Source organism: Tachypleus tridentatus, chromosome 7 (genome assembly GCF_004210375.1).
Source record: "Tachypleus tridentatus isolate NWPU-2018 chromosome 7, ASM421037v1, whole genome shotgun sequence".
Lineage (NCBI taxonomy): Eukaryota > Metazoa > Arthropoda > Merostomata > Xiphosura > Limulidae > Tachypleus > Tachypleus tridentatus.
In genome coordinates, this window is record NC_134831.1 from 23627641 (window position 1) to 23648939 (window position 21299).

The window sequence follows — 21299 nt, forward strand, 5'->3', positions numbered from 1 at the left end:
TATTTATATTGCAAATTTATATCTTTATAATTATGACAATTAGTTTATTTAAAATTACATAAATCCATATATTTTTGCTTTAACTTACAGATATATATATATAGATGATTTTATTAGCATAAATAACCTTTAAATAAATAGTGTTATTATCACTATTTATCCGGTAGAATTAGAAATTGAAAATAGTTCAATACCTAATGTAGAGGTACATCACTTACGTTTAGAAATTAAAATACTTTATATTGATATCAATCTAAATATTTTTGAAAAAAGAAAATATTTTACTTTTCCAATGTACGGTTTACCCTCTTTTAATAGTAATATACCACATTCTTCTGTTATAAGCATTATAAGTTTACAATTATTTATTTTGTAAAATTCGTAATAAATTACAATATTTTATTATAAATGTTGAAATATCGATACAAAAATTAATATTTTATGGATTTACTAAAAACACACTAAATGAAATTATTAAAACATTCTGTGATAAATATAAGAATTGTTTAATAGATATAAAGAAGTAAAAATTAAGGAACTTTTACTGAAGGTTTCTGAAACGACTTGGTACTACTTTATGCAGATGAAAAATACATATATAGACTTGTTAAGAGCCTGAAAATTGGTAGTTACAGTGGACTCAACGCGTGGTGGTTGGGAGTTATTCTAGTTAGTTTAGATAACTGGTTGGGACTCTTTATATTAGTATACTTTGTCCAGGGGACTACTAATTAATGCCTTACCACCACAACGGGATTGGAATGCCAACTTCAGAAGGCACGTTTATTTAACTTATTTATTCCAAGTGGTAATACCTTCTTATTTTGTCTCTATTATTTATTTCATTTTTTCTTCTTTACTTTGGAGAGCAGTCACTTTCTCACAACTGTCTGCAGGCAGTAAAGGATGATATAGATGTAGGATGTTGTGGACTTAAGCACTCACATCTCTCTCTTCTAATTTTTATTCCTATTCCTTTGATTATTTTATTATTCTTCATGTGATACTGGCGAACAGAGGTTAAGACTGATAGACGATGTACCCCCACAGCAATGTGGGTCCTACTTCCGCAGTTACCTCCAAAACCAGGGTTCATTTTATATCCCACACTATTGCTTGTATCCTGATAATTTTTTTTCGATTTGTGCAGCTGTTTTTTTGGGGGAGAGGCTTGCTTTTGTTTATAATAAATTATCTTTAGTCAGAGGTTTGGATTTGCTGTTCTTAACACAGTCCTACATTTTGATTTTGTTTTACTTTACTTGACTATTTAGTACTAATATTCTATATGTATATATACGTGTGTAAGGGTAATTGAGTTATTTTACGTACTACGCTACACTTTACATACGCAAGCTGGCGTGCTAACCATTAAGTTAGACCCGGCCCCGAAAATTATTTGTCAAACAAAAGTTTAAATGATGATTAATACATGTACAAGTTCACACACATGAAAAACACGGTAAACTAGCAAAAAGTACCTTAGAAAAAAACAGCGGAAAAGCGTATATCTCGCTATTTCTGGTACACACGAAATGAATAAACTACCAGAGATATTTTTTTCAAGTGTTTAATAACCCTCAACGGCTCAGTGGGAAATCTGAGAGCTTATAAAACTAAAAATTATGTTCGATACTCATGTTGAGAAAAGCACATGGTGTAGTTTTATACTTAATAATAAACAAAGAAATAAATTTATGTGATTAAACAGCAAAAACAAAATTAAACTATTAATTCTGTAAACAATGAACAATGAGTGGATTTGAACGAAAAAAGACAATGATAACAGAACTCGGATAAAAACTGCCCTAATAAAACTCTGTCCTGAAGAAATTAGTTTAAAGGAAATTGATCTATTTTGTGGTATTTGAAATAGTATAGCATGTTAACTGTAAAATAAAAAAAACTTTAAAACTTAGAGTTTCTCAAGTCCCTAAACCCAGCCTCTAGTGTTAGCGGAGCCCGGCGTTGCTAGGTGGGTTAAAGCGTGCGACTCGTAATCTGAGGGTCGCGGGTTCGCATCCCCGTCGCACCAAACATGCTCGCCTTTTCAGCCGTGAGGGCGTTATAATGTTACGGTCAATCCCACTATTCGTTGGTAAAACAGTAGCCCAAGAGTTGGCTGTGGGTGGCGATGACTAGCTGCCTTCCCTCTAGTCTTACATTGCTAAATGAGGGACGAGTAGCGCAAATAGCCCTCGAGTAGCTTTGTGCGAAATTCAAAAACAAATAGTGTTAGCGAGTCACTTAAGAGCTTAACTTTTAGCTTCTACAATCTCTGTTTCGCACATCACACGAAGTGCGTCCGACTACAATCAAAGTATGTTAAACTGACCTTGCTTTGTTTCTCGAAATTCATAATAAATGTATGATACTTTACTTCCTTTATAAATGTTTTGTAGTTTGAGTTAAGAATAGTTTCTAACTTGTAACTTACAAATCTATAAATAACAAATAACAACGGTTTAATGTAACAGTTCTATACAGTAAACAGTAATGTTGTGCACAAAAAGAAATGTTATGATATCCTTTTCAAATTAAAATAATCCCCAGAGGCATAAAATGCATAAACGTTTACAAATACGATTTTGCATTTATTTTAACATATAATAAATGCTTGGATTTTTATCCATGTTTACTACGCTGTAATATTTTTACAACGAATGAATTTGCTATCGACATAACTTAAATCTAGCCCGGTGGGATAGCAGTAAGTTTACGGATTTACAATGCTACAATCCGGAGTTAAGTTCTCTGCGACAAGCTCAACAGACAGCTCAGTGTGACTTTGCTTTCAAAACAAAGTACAAACTATCATAACTGATATAATACAAAAAAACAAAAAACAAACATATAACCTCATAACAGATAAAATTCACATTATGATTGTCAGAGGCCTTCACTTTTGAGCATCGTCAGCTAACCAGAACAACAGCAGGTTGTCAGGCTTGAAAAACTTCTGATACAGCTGTTTTTATACGACCATGATTAAATTCTTCCAAAAATATTTTAAATATGAATGAAGAAACTAGAACAACACTACTTCAAAAATATTTTGAAATTGCATGCATTGTAGTACAGAGAACCCTTCATGAATATTTGTGTGTGGTATTCTAAAAGAGATAGTTGTGCACGTATATATTTGATTTTACAATGCTACATCTTCAGAGTTCATATTACAAAACGGATATACCATGCTAAAATCTTTGGTCTCATTCCTCACAATAAACGTAGCAGTTAGCTCAGTGACTTTGCTTTGAAATAAACTGGAAACTCACAAAATAACAGGGTTTGTGTGTGTGTTTTTCTTATAGCAAAGCCACATCGGGCTATCTGCTGAGCCCACCGAGGGGAATCGAAGCCCTGATTCTAGCGTTATAAATCCGGAGACATACCGCTGTACTAGCGGGAGAGCTCAAAATAACAGGATCAAGAGTGCTGGACTATTACCAGCATTTCGATTCAAGGGATAAAAATCCTCTATTCCTAAAAAATACTGATATTATATTTAACATTTTGGATACTTCTCCTTGCTGGAAAAATGAATTTAGATTTTTAATACCATTGATGGGGGACCGCTTTACAAAATTATTGCAAAATACAATATAGTAGTATAGTAAAATATACTAGTTGAGAAACAGTAATGTGTAATATAAAATAAATGTATAATCATTTTTGTTTCCTTACCGTTAAGAAAAACTACACAATGAGCTACTTGTGGTGTGCCTATCACAGGTATCAAAATTCGGTTTTTAGAGTTTTAAGTCTTCAGTCTTACCACTGAGCCACTTGTGGGGCAAAATACATTAAATGTGTTTACATTACAAATATGACATGCTTTAGAAATTTGCCTTTGCTCTCTTTTTCTCTTCTCTCTTTTCCTTGTTATTCCTTTTATTTTTGTCGGGACAAGAGAAATTTCGGGGAGTTTAACCTCCACCCTCCTCCTGTCTACAGCCCTTGGTGGGAAGAAAACTATTATATACGTACAGTTATTCCCTCAATCAAGTGCTTAAATACTATCTCATCAATCGCATCTAATTTTCTTACGTGCAGCGTCAGTAATGTAGCTAGTTTACTCTTCAAGTTTGGAATAGAGAACAAAATATTCACAACTCTCATCGCATCTTTTGAATTAGTATAGTAAACAGTAAAAAAGCTAATGAAATATTAAACAAATGAGTATTTACTCATAAGTGAATTATTATTTCATATGAACACGCGCCAGCTAATTATAAAATAGTTGCCAAGCAACAAAACACGATATTATAAACAAACTTAAAGAATACTACGTCACAAACAGTGCTTGTATTCCTTGGAAATATGTCACAATAATCACGCTATACGATCATTATATAAAAGGTGGAAAACAAAAGTAAATCTGTGTTAAATTTCCAATGCGCTGAATCTTATGTGTGATACAAAAATACCTCCTACTTTAAGTTCCTTTATTTAAAGCAAATATAAACACCAGAAAGACACTATTCATAATAAAAACATAAATCTATTTCACTATTTACATTTATTTAGAAAAGGTGTAGCGGCTAAAATTATGTCAAACGATAAAAGGATATTTATCCCCAAATCGAGTAATTTTCCATTTTTACACAATATGCTATCTATGCTATGTCTACTAAGGGTAACGAACCTTGAATTTTAGCGGTGTAAGGCCATAGAGTTACCAATAAGCTATCAGAGGTAATTTTAGAATATACACGAGTTAGTTTTAGACTTTACTGGAAGCATAACTAAATTCGAGTCTTTTTGTTTTTTGGTAACTAAGCACAAAGCTACACAAGGAGCTATTTGTGCCCTGCCTATCACGGGTATCGAAACCTGGTTTCTATTGTTGTAAGCTCGCAGACATACCATCGTGGCACTGGGGGACAATTATGGGTCTAAGAGATAACCAACGTGATAATGATGTAACGATTTAAAAGTTACATCTATTCACTTCTACCTGAATTCGAACTTCTTTTTATCTTAACAGAAAAGCCATATTTTCATATAATGTTTTCATAGGATTTAACTTGACAGTTTATTAAGTACCCAAATACATCATAATAAATAAAGAATAAACTGGTAGGAATTCAAATTGATTTTGAATATCGAAGTAACAAGCAAATATTTTCCGTCTCTGATATTCCTAACCGATGGAATATTTGTCTTCAATTTGTATATGTCTATTTAAAAACTAAATAAATGGGAATAAAAACTGTTTATTGTGTTTGTAAAATATAAAGCGAATACAACAAAAAAGGTAATAGGAACTTGGAATATTTTAGATATTGCAAACAGAATTGTGCTACGAAATAAGGCAAAACACGTCATTAGCTCGTTTTTTAAAACAAATCAAAATTTTTGATTATGAGATGCGATTGTTTGAGTGCCAATAATAGTAAACAGAAATCTGGTTTCTCAGAATAGTTAGAACTCTCAGAATGACCACAATGGACGTCAAAGGATACTGGTACAAATGGTGGATGCTTGAAACCAGTATGGACAAGGTCCTGAGGTGTCATTTATCATAGTATTTAAATAGCTGTTATGTCTGTTGTCACTTTATAAGAAGCAGAGTATTACTGTACTATAAGATATGATATTAAGGCGTTATTTTCTATACGAGATTACAATTTGGTAAATATTCAGATCATATCATTTGGTTCACCCCCTCTTATTCCAGTAAATGCATCGAGCGAGAAGATAAGCGAATGGATGATGACGTTTACAATGTAATCAGTCCCAATATTTCTTGTTAAAGAATAGGATATGCTTGTTAGCTGTCTTCCAACTAGTCCACCACTTCTAAATTAGTGGCAGCTTATGTAACGGATACACCTTGAGTAGCTTTGACTGAAATTCAACAAATAAAGCATGGCCACAAACAACCATTACTTCAAGAAAGCCGTTCTAGATAAAGTAGAATTTACTTTTGTGTAGTGAATTTTGTTGTATTGTTATAATTTGTTTTCAAAACTCTTTAACAAGAATTTAGGCAAATCAATTTTAAGGCAAAAGTTCGAAATAACGATAACAGTCGATCTCAAAGTAATTTGCTGGCAGCTAAACCAGTAATTTATTTTCCAGAAAATCGTTCTTCAGCGGTTCAAAATTACGTCTTCTTCCTTATTAGTACACTAAAAATTGGGTTTTGATATCCCTAGTGGGTAGAGTATAAATAACTCGCTGTGTAGCTTTGTTTAACAACAATTAAACAACCATCCAAATCCAAGAAATCTTCAGAGGCATAATTTAACTTTATTCATGATCATGAAGGTCTTTTAGTATGCCTGCGGGCTCGCACCGCTAAAACCGGGTTTCGATATCTGTGTGAGGCAGAGCACAGCTAATACATTGTGTAGCTTTGTGCTTAATTCCAAACAAACAAAAACAGTCTTGGACGAGCATGTTTGGTGTAACGGGAATTCGAAGCTGTGACCCTCAACTTGCGAGTCGAATACCTTAACTATCTGGCCATATCGGGCTTACGACAAAACGAAACAAAATAATTCTAAAGCTTCTCCACAAGAAATTAAGCCACAAAAAACTAATCGAATTTGTCTTCAGCAGTTCAAACTGACCACTGAAATGTGTTGACCACCACTCTAACAGAAAGTTAATTGAAATATAATACATGATAATGTCTTCATCAGATTTTTTAACACTAAAAATCCAACAGATGCCAATATACCATGAACAACAATGACTGGATATTGTAATAATCTCAGTGCTCTTCACACATTAGGCTACCTTGTGGTCGGCGCTCAGGACTCAAGTTTCTATAGTTCTTGTCCTCTTAGCTAAGGGAGACAAAAAATATACTACGCACTTTGTAGCCCTGGATACATTATAGGAATGATAGTCATATCCAACTGTTTCATTAAAGTAGCCTAAGAGTTCGCAATGAATACTGTTCTCTATTTATCTTCCTTTTAGATCCTCAATTCAAAATTAAGAATGGTTAGTGCATGTGGCTTTTGTTTAGCTTTGTTCTAATATCTGAAACATATATATCTCGTACAGGGTCGTGTGAGGTTTTCTATGTATTATTTAACATTGTGAATGACTAGCTGGGGTACCCTTACCCTGGACGGAAGTTATGTAAATTCATGATTAATGAAAGGTTATCTTAGGACATGAAAGCTTATTTCCTCTGTGTAATTAAAAAAGAAACATCAATAAATATAGCAAAACACAAAATGTGAAACTAACAAACCCAACAAATCTTCATGCTACATTTGGTGATTTGTCAACAGGAGCGAAGTTTAAAAATAAACCTGCAAAAACACTCGTAAAAACCGCAAAATGCAAAATGTATGCATTTTACCATGAATTCAATGAACCTCCATATCAATTATGGTGAAGGTCAATTCACAACCTGCGAATTATTTACATGAACACACAATAGATAGTACTATTATATTTGTATAGATGACGTCAGTGCATTATGTTGCGTGTGATGTATTCATGACGTCATACCTGCACCATGAGAATATAAAAAAAATAAAGTTCTCCGTGACAGGAAACTGAGGCAAAACAGAAAAATCATGACCCCTATTGCAATTCTACATGCACACAGGATAAAAATTTCGCGAAGTTGAGGGTCGCATATCGCGTAATTGAAATGTTTCTCCAGTATCAACCAAGCAAGACTTCTATTATAGTATGATGTATATTTATGCAACATGGTTTACTTGAGTTATATTTTTGGATGCATGTGAGTAAAATATAGTAATTACTATTTGTGCCTTTATAGTTAAGATGCATAATTTGGTATTTGCAATCCACACTCTATAAACAATATTGGATGTTATACTTCCTTCATAGTGGCATGACCTTGAAATCACATTGTAAAAGTAAGGATAAATGAAGTTAGTTAATTTAAATATTATTCCTAATGTTTGTTCGGGAAAAGTATAACTTTTAATAATAAAACAGGCCAAACGTACATAAAATGTTCAGTGTCTAGGTTTTTACCCTAGCGGCACAAATATTTATGATTTCTCTCTTTTTTTCTGTCATAATATTTAGTTTTATATTACTGTTTCTAAATGACCAAGGAATAATAATTAGTGTTATTTGATAATCCTCGTATAGAATAACTACTTTGTAACACTAGTTTATGAAAAGCTATCCTTGTTCTGGGATTCCAAGCAACTTCATGCTAGGTGTCAAGTCTTATCCATAAGCAATATGTAACACAACATGAGTGATGATTGACTACTACAAAAAAACTCTACAGAAACGGAGGGGATTAAGCCACTTAAGTCTGAGTTCAAAGTGAAGATCAGGATCGAGTAACGCATACTAAAACCAACGTTATATATTAAGACAATTGTTTAACATTGTGTCCTTGCTATAAATACAGAGTAGCAAGGTAAGCAGGCACTGTCTGAAACTGAAACTAAATGTTCAATCTAGACCTATTGCAACCATTAAATAATTAATAAACCATTATGATAAAGAACCAATTTAAAATTGCAAAACCATCAACTAGCAGGAAAACAAACACTACATGGCCAAAAGTAGGTGGACACCCCTTCTAATTAGTAGGTTCGGCTATTTTAGCCACACCCATTGCTAACAGGTGCATAAAATCAAGCATACAGCCATGCAATCTTCATAGACACGCAATGGTAGTAAAATGGGTTATACGAAAGAACTCAGTGACTTTCAACGTGGCAGTGTCATTGGATGCCACAAGTCAGTTCATCAAATTTCTGCCCTGCTAGAGCTACCCCTGTCAACTGCAAGTACTATTATAGTGAAGTGGAAACATTCAAGGAAACAACAGCTCAACCACGAAGTATAGACTACACAAGCTCACAGAACAGGATCGCTGAGCGTAGCGGGAAAACAACGTTTGTCCACAAATATATATGTATAAACGGCTCGTTTGGGTTGAGAAAATATTTTACGTAGAGGAGCGAACAACGTTTCGACCTTTTTTCGGTCATTGTCAGGTTCACAAAGAAAGAAAGAGGTAACTGACCGGAAGCTGACCATATGTTTGGAAGGGGTTGTGTAACTGAGTGTCGGGATGTAGAGGGCAGTGTTAGATGTTTGAATATATAATTTTATATTATTTATTTTATTATTTTTAATATTGGTATAAAGGTGTTCCTTTGTATTGGTTTATTTTGGGTTTAAGTTGTTGTATAAGTAAGGCTTCTTTAATTTTGCGTTTGTTTATGTTTGTTTCTTTATTTAGTATTTGAGCGTTTTCTATGGTTAGGTTATGTTTATTTGGCTTGCAGTGTTCGAAAACGTGTGAAGGTGACTTTTTTGTGTTCTTTGAATCTGGTTTCAATTTTTCTACTTGTTTCTCCAATATAGAAGTCGTGGCAGTTATCACATTGTATTTTATAAATAATGTTGGTCCACAGTTGCAACGTTTACTACCGAATTCCAAACTGCCTCTGGAAGCAACGTCAGCACAAGAAATATTCTTTCAGAGTTTCATGAAATGGATTTTCACGGCTGAACAGCTGCCCACAGGCCTAAGATCACCATGTATATTGCCAACAGTTTGTTGGCGTGGTGTAAAGCACGCCGCCATTCGACTGTGGAGCAGTGGAAAAGCGTTCTCTGGAGTGATGAATCACGCTTCACTATTTGGCAGTCTGAGTGGTGAATCTAGGTTTGGCGGATGTCAGGAAAACTCTTATCTGCCTGAATGCATCTTACCAACTGTAAAGTTTTGTGAAGGAGGAATAATGGTCTGGGGTTATTTTCCATGGCTTGAGCTAGGCTCTTTAGTTCTAATGAAGGAAAATCTTAATGCTACAGCATGCGTTAACATTCTACAGAATTGTGTGCTTCCAACTTTGTGGCAACAGTTTAGGCAGGCCCTTTTTTGTTTCATCATGACAATGCCCCTTGCACAAAGCTAGGTCCATAAAGACTTGGTTTGCCGAGATTGGTGTGGAAAAACTTAAATGTTTTGCACAGAGCCCTGACATCAATCCCATTGAACACCTTAGAGATGAACTGTAACGCCGACTGCGACCCAGGCCTTCTTGCCCGACATCAATGTTCGACCTAACTAATGCTCTGATGGCTGAATAGGAGCGAATCCCCGCAACCATCTTCCGAAATCTAGCGAAAAGCTTTCTCAGAAATGTGGTGGCTGTTATAGCAGCAGAGGGAGAGGACCAACTCCATATTTAACCCACGGCTTTGAAATGAGATGTTCAACAAACACATATGGATGTGATGGTCGGGTGTTCAAATACTTTTGGCCATATAGTGTATGTCTGCGTATTTGTCATTAAAGATGGTTAGTGGTTGATACCAAAAGAACTGTCGCAGAGAACTACTGCCTAATCAGAAAGAACCATTTATGAATCCAGTATATTTATGGTGGTTGTAATTCAAATCAAATAATAAATTACAGCGCATTTTCGCCATCAGAGGTAGTAAAGAATACTATCGGATAAAACTAGAGATAAATGCGACATGTTTCACTCTAAATATACTCTCAAATTAAGCAGACATAAGTAATATGAAATTTCTAATGTTTTATATTCATGGTAGTGCCACTGATGCTCCTAAATTGGAAAGTGTGAAACATCGGGAGCAAAATAGTACTTTTTTAAAGTTTAGTGTATTATGATTATTCTTTATGAACGCAATAGAATTCAACCTAATCAATATTTTAAACGCTATGAACTAACTATTTACAAAAACGGAAGTCAATATTTGAATTCTTGATGTAATTTGCGTAGTATTTTTCTCAATAGTGATTTCAAGTGTGAATAATATCTCTTAAAAATACCATCTTTCATCTACAACGTATTCAAAATACCGAATTATCTTATTTTGAAATTTTTTGAAATTGGTATTATTATGTAAAAAAAAATCTACATCCAAACCTTAAGAACAATAATGTCTTGTTACAAACTACATGGAAAATATCGAAGACAGTAATGCCCTGTTAAAACGCTTTGAAAAACTAAACAAACTGGTTGCCTGGTTCCTCAATTAAGTTTATGTGCAATAGAGTTGAAAGAAAGAAAATGATTGAACAATTTATTTTGTAATTAAATTTGCAAATTGAATTTGTTTATTTCAAAATGTTACTTAATGTTACAGAATAGTTATCTGTGCATGGCCAACCCTGATTTTGAATTGTTTTGTTTATTTTGAATTTCACGCAAAGCTACACGAGGGCTCTCTGCGCTAGCCGTCCCTAATTTAGCATTGTAAAACTAGAGGGAAGGCAGCTAGTCATCACTCATCCAACGCTTGAGCTACTCTTTTTACCAACAAATAGTATGACTGTCCGTCACATTATATCGTTCCCACGGCTGAAAGGGCGAGTATATTTGGTATGAAATGAATTCAGTGCCTTAACCACCTGGTCATACCAGGCTACAATTTTGAATTGATAGACTGGATTGAAGGTAATTAGTTCGCATCTGCTAACTATTGTGATTTTTTTTTGTCTGACCGAATAGTGGGATTTGAATAATTTATTTTATATTGCAACAATGGTCACTAAGTGTGGATCGCATTTTAAATGCTACGGAGCACAAACCTTAAATCCTTGGATTCATAGTTTGTGCCATTTCTTCCAAGTTGGAAAAAGTGAATAGTAGAGCAAAAGACTATGACAAGAAATTAAAGACTTAACATTAAGTTACTATTTAAATTTTCCCTATGTATCTACGACAAGAAAAATGCACAGCACTGAACTGATTGACTCGCTCATTTCACTAAATGACTAATTAGTTTATTCATGTCTTTATATATTAGAACATTTAATTTTCCAAATCTCATCAACTTTTGAGACATAGTGTCAAACCTGAAACTTCTAGACTCCAGATATTATTATTACATTATGACAGAACTTCCTGTAGTAAAAAAAAATATGCAAACGTCTAAATTAAAATACTTAGCGTATGACACTGCCCCCTCTGATTTTGAAATCTCTTGAACAGTCTTTTTCCACAAATAAAATTAGTATTGAAGCTCAATTATAATGTGGATTCTTACAGGCACTTAGTATATTATTTTTGTTTATATTTAACGTCTACACATGTGAAACATTCTTCTTTTTAAGCAATTTAAACCATTGTGAGATTTACATTTCACTTACATCTCTCGTTTAAATAGTATTACTGATGTTTTATACTCGCATATTTTATTTTGCAGTTATTCATTATGTCTAGCAGACCACTAGTTAAGCGTCTAAAGCAACATTGTCTTTCCTTTTTCCACTTTGGGCAAAGAAGCGTTATAAAATCTGAAGCATACGGTAAAGGCAAATCAACAGAGACAACTATAACATAGTCTTCTGAAGCAATTACTTCTAATTTACAAATAAAATATACCATTTCAACAACAGATTTGTACCTCAGGAAATGTCTCAACAGAAATGAGTGACTCAGAAAAAGTTGTATTTATAGAATATTGCAAGATGACTTTCTCGTATTATAAATTTGACAGTAAATTACTCAAAATAGGACAAACATTTAAGGCAGTTTTTCAATCTACATATCTTAATGAGTGTTAGTGGCTTACTTACAGCAGTAATTCTAGTTATAGATGTTGAGGGTCTTTCTTGTGTTCTCTTTTTACAATAAACAGAAAAGCAAACTTTAAGTGTTTTTTGAGAAGACGCCATTCACTAAACGTAAGTTACAAAGTGTTACTCAACAAACACGAATCAAAGACCTACCATCAAGAAAGAATTCAGTGTTCATCCTACAATAGACCACAAGTGCGTGATTATTGATTTCGAATAGATTTTATTATTAATTGAATTATTGTTGACAATGTAAGAAATAATAAACAAATCCTCCCAACCATAGTCGATGCCATTTTATATTGTGCAAAACAGCAGATTGGTTTTCGAGACCATCGAGATAAGATCGAATAAGTGAAGATCCCTGATTGCAATAAAGGTACTTTTATTACCTAATTTAAATCATGTCTAACAACAACCCAATTTTAAAAGAGCACTTCCCTTCTAGTTTCAAAATGCTATGTTCACAAGTAAAACAATAAAAAACGAAAGAAGACAATTAGCTATTAATACAATTTGTGGATATTTTTTAATGTGCCTCTTTGCACAATAAATCGGATGAAACCAATAGGTGTGAAATTACCTCAGTTTGTCTACGAATTTTGGATGTAACTGTACAATAGCCAACAAATAAGAATACTTCTCGATATTAGTTGATCTTGAGTAAATAACAGGATAATCTATCGCATCAATAATTCGCAATATTTTACAGAAACAACATGATAAAACTCAAGAGTGCATAAATCAAGATTATGACACAACTGTCTTCATTAGTTGCGACAAAAAACAAGAGCACAAGCATAGGTTAAGAAATTCACTTGAAGTGCTGATTACTAAGGATGTGTGCTTTGCTTTCTAAACCTAGCAGTATTCTTTTGTTGTGACATAACTTCCATTTGGAATATGATGAATTATTGTCGACAACTATTTACATTTTTTGATAATTTACACAAACGCCAAAAGTTCTTTCAAAATGTCACATTGTTGCTCTTGCTTATGATGTTAAGAAAAACCACTTTGAAAACCTTTGCAATACGCGATGGATAGAGCAGAACATTACTTTCGAAACAATTGAAGAGCTTTATGTCTATATTGTCAAAACTCTCGATGAAATTTACTAATCCTCTGAAGAGAACTGGAGTTGGGTTCAGAAACACAAAGAAAAACAAACGGGCTACATCATGCATTTACTAATTTTCAACATATCATCAGTTTTACAATTGCGAAAGGAAGTTTAGAACCAATGTGTTTAACTGTATCGCGTCTTCAAGGAAAACTAACTGAAGTTTATTTGAGTTTTCAACAAGTAGATCAGATCATTTCTTTTTTATACAACTCTTCGTGCATCTGTTGATTGTTGGTTTGCTACAGTTTATACGAAAGCAAAGTATTGTTGCGATAATTAGATTCTAAAGAAAAATGCCCTGAAATTATATGTGGATGTCAAATGCATCTTTTCAGTAGCCTTGGAATAAGTACCTCTGACGTCTACTACAAACATAACATGGAAATTCCTTTCCTAGATATAAACACAGGAGAATTAAGGAAACGATTTGTAGAAAATATGCGAGCACACTTCCAGCTGTGCTTATTGATGCCAGATGTCACCATAAAGGACTATGATTAACTTCAAGCACTCACAAATCTATTGCTCAAAGATTGGCAGTTCGTTTTCTCACATCCATTTACCTTTAATAATGAGTTACTTAGATGGCAGCAGCTTTCTCACAATGATAAAAACAGCAATGAATCAGTGACGCAAATAATTTGACAATCTGCCGCCGATGAAATATTTTTCCCAAACGTCAGATAACTTCTTTATATTTTAACAATTTTGTCAGTTCATAGTTTTGAGGATGATCATTCATTCTCCTGTGTTCGTTGCATTCACCCATGGTTTCGCACCACATGTGCATTTCAAATTATTTACAGAAATTAATTATTTTAAAAGAAATATTTCAAGTTACAAGTGTTTTCTTCTTAAACGACGAACTCAATGTTTGAATCTCACAGTTCAAATACTTAGAAAAATCCAACACATCCTATTTCTTCTTAAGCAAACGAAATTGTTATTTATATATCTATGATAGAAATGATTAAGATATTCTTATAATCATTTTATTACTGTAATAAAATATAAGTTAGAAAAGAAATCTAATTTTGAACCCAATCCTATTGATATATTTGTTCACAAATTTTTCCAGTAAACAAATCAGTAGAATTGTATAGTAACAAATTCGTTTAATTTGATAATAGCTTCCTTCGTTAAACCAGCAATATTTTATCTATCTTTGAAAATAACATTAATACTTAGTCAATCCATCAAGAGGTGTGATGATGTACAATGATTGAATACGAAAACTAACAATAACAATCGGTTGTTAAAGATCTACTTCTCATACAATAATTTAAAACAAAAATCAGTTAGTTTATGGATATGTGTATCAATAGCAGAGACAGTATGTCCGATCCCACACTTTAAATCTCAATTGATTATCATTTAATCATCATATCCGTTTCATCCTCTTCACAAATTTATAAGTTTTTCTCTTTACGAAAAGTAGTTTGGCAAACTTAAAATATCTATTCTGTCACAAACTATTATATCCATTAAAAAATACTTCTGACTGGCACTGATCTGATGTTGCAAACTATTGTATTAAAGTATCGACACACGTAACCATCTTGTTGTTCAGCTTGCACCAATTCAAGTCTTACTGAATCCAATAAAACGAATTTCAATTTAAAGTTTTAGTTCATATAACATTTGTAAGAAACTTACCAAATTTAGTAGCAGAGAAATTTTGAGTTGCTATTGCTTAATTTTCTTTAATTATGGAAGACCTGTTCTTCAAGTAGATGCGCCAATGATATAGATTGGTGTGTTAAAGTTTTCTTTTGTTTTAGAGACGCAAAATGGTTTCTCTGGTAACATGACGTCAGTGAGTGTTGCCTTGTAACAACCTGATCAACAATCTAGTTCGTTGTGAAGTAACCGACTCATACCATTGCTACCAAAGTTCTAGCTTTTTTAAAACTATACATGAATGTTTTTAAAGTAACGAATGTGGCAAGCGTTTTTTTCAGTATTTTATGGTGATTAGATCTTTTTGCAATGAGTATGTGAGATCAAAGTTGGCTTCTATAGCATTATTTCAACAAAGCTATCCATTAACTAAAAAGAGTTATCTGCTTGTTTTCAAGTACAATTCTATACAAAGTGCTGCTTGCACTATGCTCACTCCAAGTATCGAACCCCAAATTTTATTCATCAAGCTTACGCCGAAACTCTAGGGGAACTTAAAAATATCAAAACCTTGTAAAAGGCATGTAGCGCTCACATTCCTACATTAAAGCTATCTAAAGGTGATTTTTCAGTTGAGAACTATAAGTATTTTGTTTCTCTTTTTGCAAAAGAAAAACAATGACAGATTTTATTCATTCACTGTGGACGTTGAACGTCTAATTTTTTAAGAGATAGAAAGCTTATGAACGGTTATATATACATATATAAGTAAAAGCCTAGTGATACTCCACGCTGTTCTGTTAAAAATACACCTTACTTTTTCAAATACTTACTGCACCAAGAATTGTATTTCAAGCGTTTGAAAGTTGCAGTATGAATTGACATATTTTTGACAGCCCATTATTCTAAAATATAATTTTTACGTAAATCATGTTTATGTAGCTTACAGAAACAGCATTTATAACAGACTTCCAAATGATCATCTTTGACTTGTTGAAAGTTTGTTGTAATGCAATGTTTGTGCATGAATTACACTATGTAGCTGCGAAGGAACCGCAATTATAACCTACATTTAATTCATATAGAGGAAGTATTTATTTTGTTCTTAATGATTTCATCTATCGTTCGGTGGAAACATTTCTAATTATTTAAGGTATCTAAAAATTAAGAGTAGACTATTTTCATCTGACAAAGTAATGGGTATCTTTGCTTGAGTAACAAAATCTTGCATGAAAAATTGACACAATTAAAATCATAAATGGTTTTAACTACGCCAATTTCCAAAGACTGTTTTCCAAAACAGAGAAGAATGTAGCCAAAACGTTTGCAGTTTATTAAAATCTGGATTCGGCATGACCAGTTGGTTAAGGCACTCGACTCGTAATCTGAGGATCGCGGGTTCGAATCCCAGTCACACCAAACATGCTCGTCCTTTCAGCCGTGGGGGCGTTATAATGTGACGGTTAATCCCACTGTGACGGTTAATTCGTTGGTGAAAGAGTAGTCCAAGAGTCTACGGTAGTTGATGATGACTAGCCTTCCCTTAGATGTCTTACACTGCTAAATTAGAGACGGCTAACGCAGATAGCTCTCGTGAAGCTTTGCACGAAATTCGAAAACAAACAAACAAACAGTTTAATATATATAAAAATAATATGTATATCATCTTATAAATATCTTCATCTTGTATGTAGCTATAGGGTTTGAAAAGCCCCTGGAGGCACAGCGGCATGTCTGCGGACTTACAACTCTGAAAACCGGGATACGATACCTATGGTAGACAGAGCACAGATAGCCCTTTATGTAGGTTTGTGCTTACTTAAAAAAAACAGCAAGAGCTTTTATAAAATGTCAAGCGGTTAAACTTTTAATTTCATAAACTAAAAACGAATATTTGAGTCTGTTTTTGTTTGCGAATTACACTATAAGCTATGCTCATCTTTTATATTGTTATAAGAAAGTTAGTTGCACTATTTACGTTTACACCAAATAATTATGTTAATAACAACGTCACAACCTGTGGCTTAATATTTATTCTTGTGCTGAGTGACTTGATTGTACTTTCAACTACACAGTTCTATTTGTGCTTACATAAACTGTTAAAAACTTACCTTCAGATTTTGGGTTTTTATCTATACTTCCAAGCCAACATCGTAGAACAGCGGCTTTAGATAGAAACCAACTAACTACGATCAGTCAACAATCACTGCAAATAGAGTGAAGTCAGTAAATCCACATGGACAAAGATGTCCGATCTTTCGTTAAGCGTTGCTAAGTAGACCACGTTGTCATGGCAAATATTGTTTGTTAGCATAGGAATTTCTGCAACATGACGTTAGTAGGTGCCTACACCTACCAGAGTTTAACAGTAAGAATCGGTAATCCTTGCACCAAACATTAATTACAAAATCCAGAAGTAGTTATCGATAAACTGCTCTATTTTTTCAAAATATACCAGATATTATATATCAATGTGATTATCATTTCAATCAGTCATGTTCTCGGTAGCAGGTAATGAAGTGAATGTTTTGATTTAAATCTTGTAAAAATAAAATGATATTATTTGTAGTTTTTTTGTATACGGAACATAAAAACATTGTTTTGTTGAAACGCTATTCAATAAAACTATGAACTACTCCCTATCTTAAAATAAATATTATTGTATTGATTGTGTTTCAGCATTTCTGAAATAAATTTATGTCAAATAATATTCTGCCTTACTCGAAAGTCCTTGCAATAGATTTATAAGTTTAATTTGATTTTGCTGTTAATCATGTTTTCTATGCTCATGTATAAATGTTCTAATAGAAACTTCAAAACGAACTTAATTTCCATATAGTATTTCCAAATATCTAAATGTTTTGATACAAGTCATGGGCAACACTAATTAGTGTGTTAGAATTTCCTTCAAATATTCAGATTGACGGGCCTGGCATGGCCTAGCGCGTAAGGCGTGCGACTCGTAATCCGCGGGTTCGCGCCCGCGTCGCGCCAAACATGCTCGCCCTCCCAGCCGTGGGGGCGTTATAATGTGACGGTCAATTCCACTATTCGTTGGTAAAAGAGTAGCCCAAGAGTTGGCGGTGGGTGGTGATGACTAGCTGCCTTCTCTAGTCTTACACTGCTAAATTAGGGACGGCTCGGTGCAGTGGGCTAACAACCTACTCAATTAAATACTTGTTGAAGAATCCGCAAGCGATTGCGGCCCTATGTTCCTAGATGGAATCTAATGGTGATAACTAAACTAACTAACTAATTCAGATTGACAGTGCTCACTTAAAGTGTAGATTTAAATAGTTAAAATCGTTATACTATCTTAGAACTTTCTTGCATTATATTCTTCAACCTCAAATGATAATTTGAATGGTTTAGCACGTTTGAACTTTTATTACTTATACTAACTGTGTTTTATTCACCATTCTATCAAGTTTTATATGTATGTGTGTGATATATATAAAATTACTGCTAGACCCGATTGTATTGTTGCCCAAACTAATTTTTAATAATGTGTTTGAGGTGACAACTACAACGTGCGCATACTTATTTTAACATTGAATATCTTTCCCAGACTGTATAGACATGTGCCACGAAAGGTTAGGATTGAGGCAATGGAAACACGTATAAGATACTGATAAGTATTCAACCACTGAATATTTTTAGACGAGATGATTAACATACGAGCTTTATTTTCCACATTTTTTACATCATTGCTCTAGAATGGAGCCCAGCATACCCAGGTGGTTAGGGCGCCCGAATCCCGGATACGCCAAACATGCTCGCCCTTTTAGCTGTGGAAGCGTTATAACGTGACGGTGAATCCCACTATTCATTGGTTAAATAATAGCCCAAGAGTTGGTGGTAAGTAATGATGACTAGCTAGCTGCCTTCCTTCTAGTCTTATACTACTAAAATAGGAACAGTTAGCGCAGATAGCCTTCGAGTAGCTTTGCGAGAAATTCAAAAACCAGAAACAAAAAGCTATAAAATAGTGTTTCTCCCCAGTGGAATAGCGGTATGCCTATGGTCTCGCACCGCTAGAAACTGGGTTTTGATACCAATGGTAGGCATAGAACAGATAGCTCATTGTATAGCTTTGTGTTTAATTCCAGACAGACAAGTGAAAATAATGTTTGGTGGAAAGAGTTTGAAATTATGATTTCTACATATTTAGAGCAGTACTTAATAAACCTGTATCTCGTTTACAAGTAGAAAACCTATATATTTTATTAGATTATTATAACACCTACTTCGGGATTGTTTAAAACGTTTCTGCTCAGTTAATACTTATTTGGGTACTTCCGAAATTGCTTGCCCTTCAGATGACAATATGTGAAAAGTATCTATGGTTTAACATTGCCTGGTAGTTAAGGCGCTCAACTCACAATGTTGAGGGTCGTGAGTTCGAATTCCTCTCACCGAATATGCTCGCCCTTTTAGCCGTAGGGTTGTTATAATGTGGCAGTCAATCGTTGATAAAAGAGTATCCCAAGAGTTGGTAGTTGGTGGTGATGACTAGTTGCCTTCCCTTTAGTCTTACACTGCTAAATTATGGACGGCTAGAGCAGCTAGCCCTCGTGTAGCATTGCGTAAAATTAAAAAAAGAAACAAACAATTCTTCTTCATGTTAAAAATTCGTGTACACACGAACAGCATACTATTGAGACTATGGGCAGTATAATATTAAAATAGAGCTACTAACAAAACTTTGTTTAGTTTTTTTTCAGAAGATAAGATTCAAATAATGTGGAGTATATAAAACATTTCGTATGTTACATTATTTGTTTTAATACTTATACTGGCGAATTTGAAAGGCTGTGATTGTATGCTACAACATGAGTCTCATTCAATTTAGAAATAGGAGGATAAATCGACTAAAGGGTAAATGTAGCTGAATGATTTGTTTAGAGTTAAGAAAAGTAACCATGATATTCTAAAATTCAGAAACTTTGTGAACAAAGAGTAGCAAACGAGCTCTTACTAATGTCCTAAAGGTGTTGTAAAAATAAAAGAGAAGTGCAATAGTTTATTTCTTGAAAATATGGTTCATCATGATGTGAAATTCTGATTAAAGAATTACAAACACACAGGAGAAGAAACATTTGAGATAACAGGAGTTTCGAATATTTGATTAACAATAGTGAATACTGAAGGAATTTGTATGTCAAGAATATATACAAGTTACAGAGAATTTTTCAACTATTAATAATGTTGTTAAAAATGGAACACAATAATTTACATTAGGCTGATGCTGGAATTTAGTAAAAAAAGTAATTGAATGATTTTAGATTAATAATAACTTGTGTGTAACTGAAACAAAAAAATAAACTAAACTATAATCAGGTTGAGTGGCAATACGTTGAGTGGCAGTGAAATAAAAGAATGTATTAAAGAAAATTTTCAATATTTCGTAGTTAAACAACAACAAATGGCCAAATCATTACAGGTCTGACGAAAGTGATTTTTTTTTTTTTTTGCTTAGCAGCATGGAGATAAAATATCCTAAGAACCAAAACAAGTGACCATCAAATCAACTTCAAAAAGTTCAAAATGTTAGAAACTTGAGAATGGAATGGTTATTCGTGTTATTCTATAAGAAAACATGCCTTAGAGATTTTGGTGTGATCGTACTATTGAAAAAACAATTAGAAACCATTGTCCTCATATATTAAATGGATTATGGAAAACCGGCATAGGGGTTGGTAGGCGCTTTGCGCATGGGAGCCTTATAACAAAGCATTTTGCAGTGGAAACTACACTGCATAACTATTTTCAAGATGTATAGTCATCAGGCAGAGCAAGTGTAGCGACATCGACTGCGACAGTGTAATGCAGTTCATAATCATTTTAATATAGCCTACGCTACCACTACGTAGTCGGTAAAAACAACACCTTTACATTGAGAAAACGTTTATAAGCTTCTTAGAGTGAAGTTTTCTCCTTTTTTTAAACTTTGTTTACAAACGTAAACTCATAGGGAGAGCATGAACAAAGAAATAATGAAAGTGGCAGCAATCACAAAATACC

General features: G+C 33.7%; 1 protein-coding gene across 3 annotated transcripts in view; it reads right to left on the minus strand.

Annotated features, from left to right (window-relative positions):
- The window catches only part of LOC143255306 (putative adhesion G protein-coupled receptor E4P), an 87646-nt gene extending 70100 nt beyond the window's left edge, over nucleotides 1-17546 (minus strand). Inside the window, exon 1 of one of the 3 annotated variants that reach the window (XM_076510763.1) lies at nucleotides 17387-17470. The gene's annotated coding sequence lies outside the window, so the exon portion shown is untranslated. Of the gene's footprint in view, nucleotides 1-15311; nucleotides 15435-17386 lie in introns of those variants that run through there. The other 2 variants (XM_076510761.1, XM_076510762.1) reach the window with 2 other exon arrangements.
- Between the last annotated feature and the right edge of the window lie 3753 nt (nucleotides 17547-21299).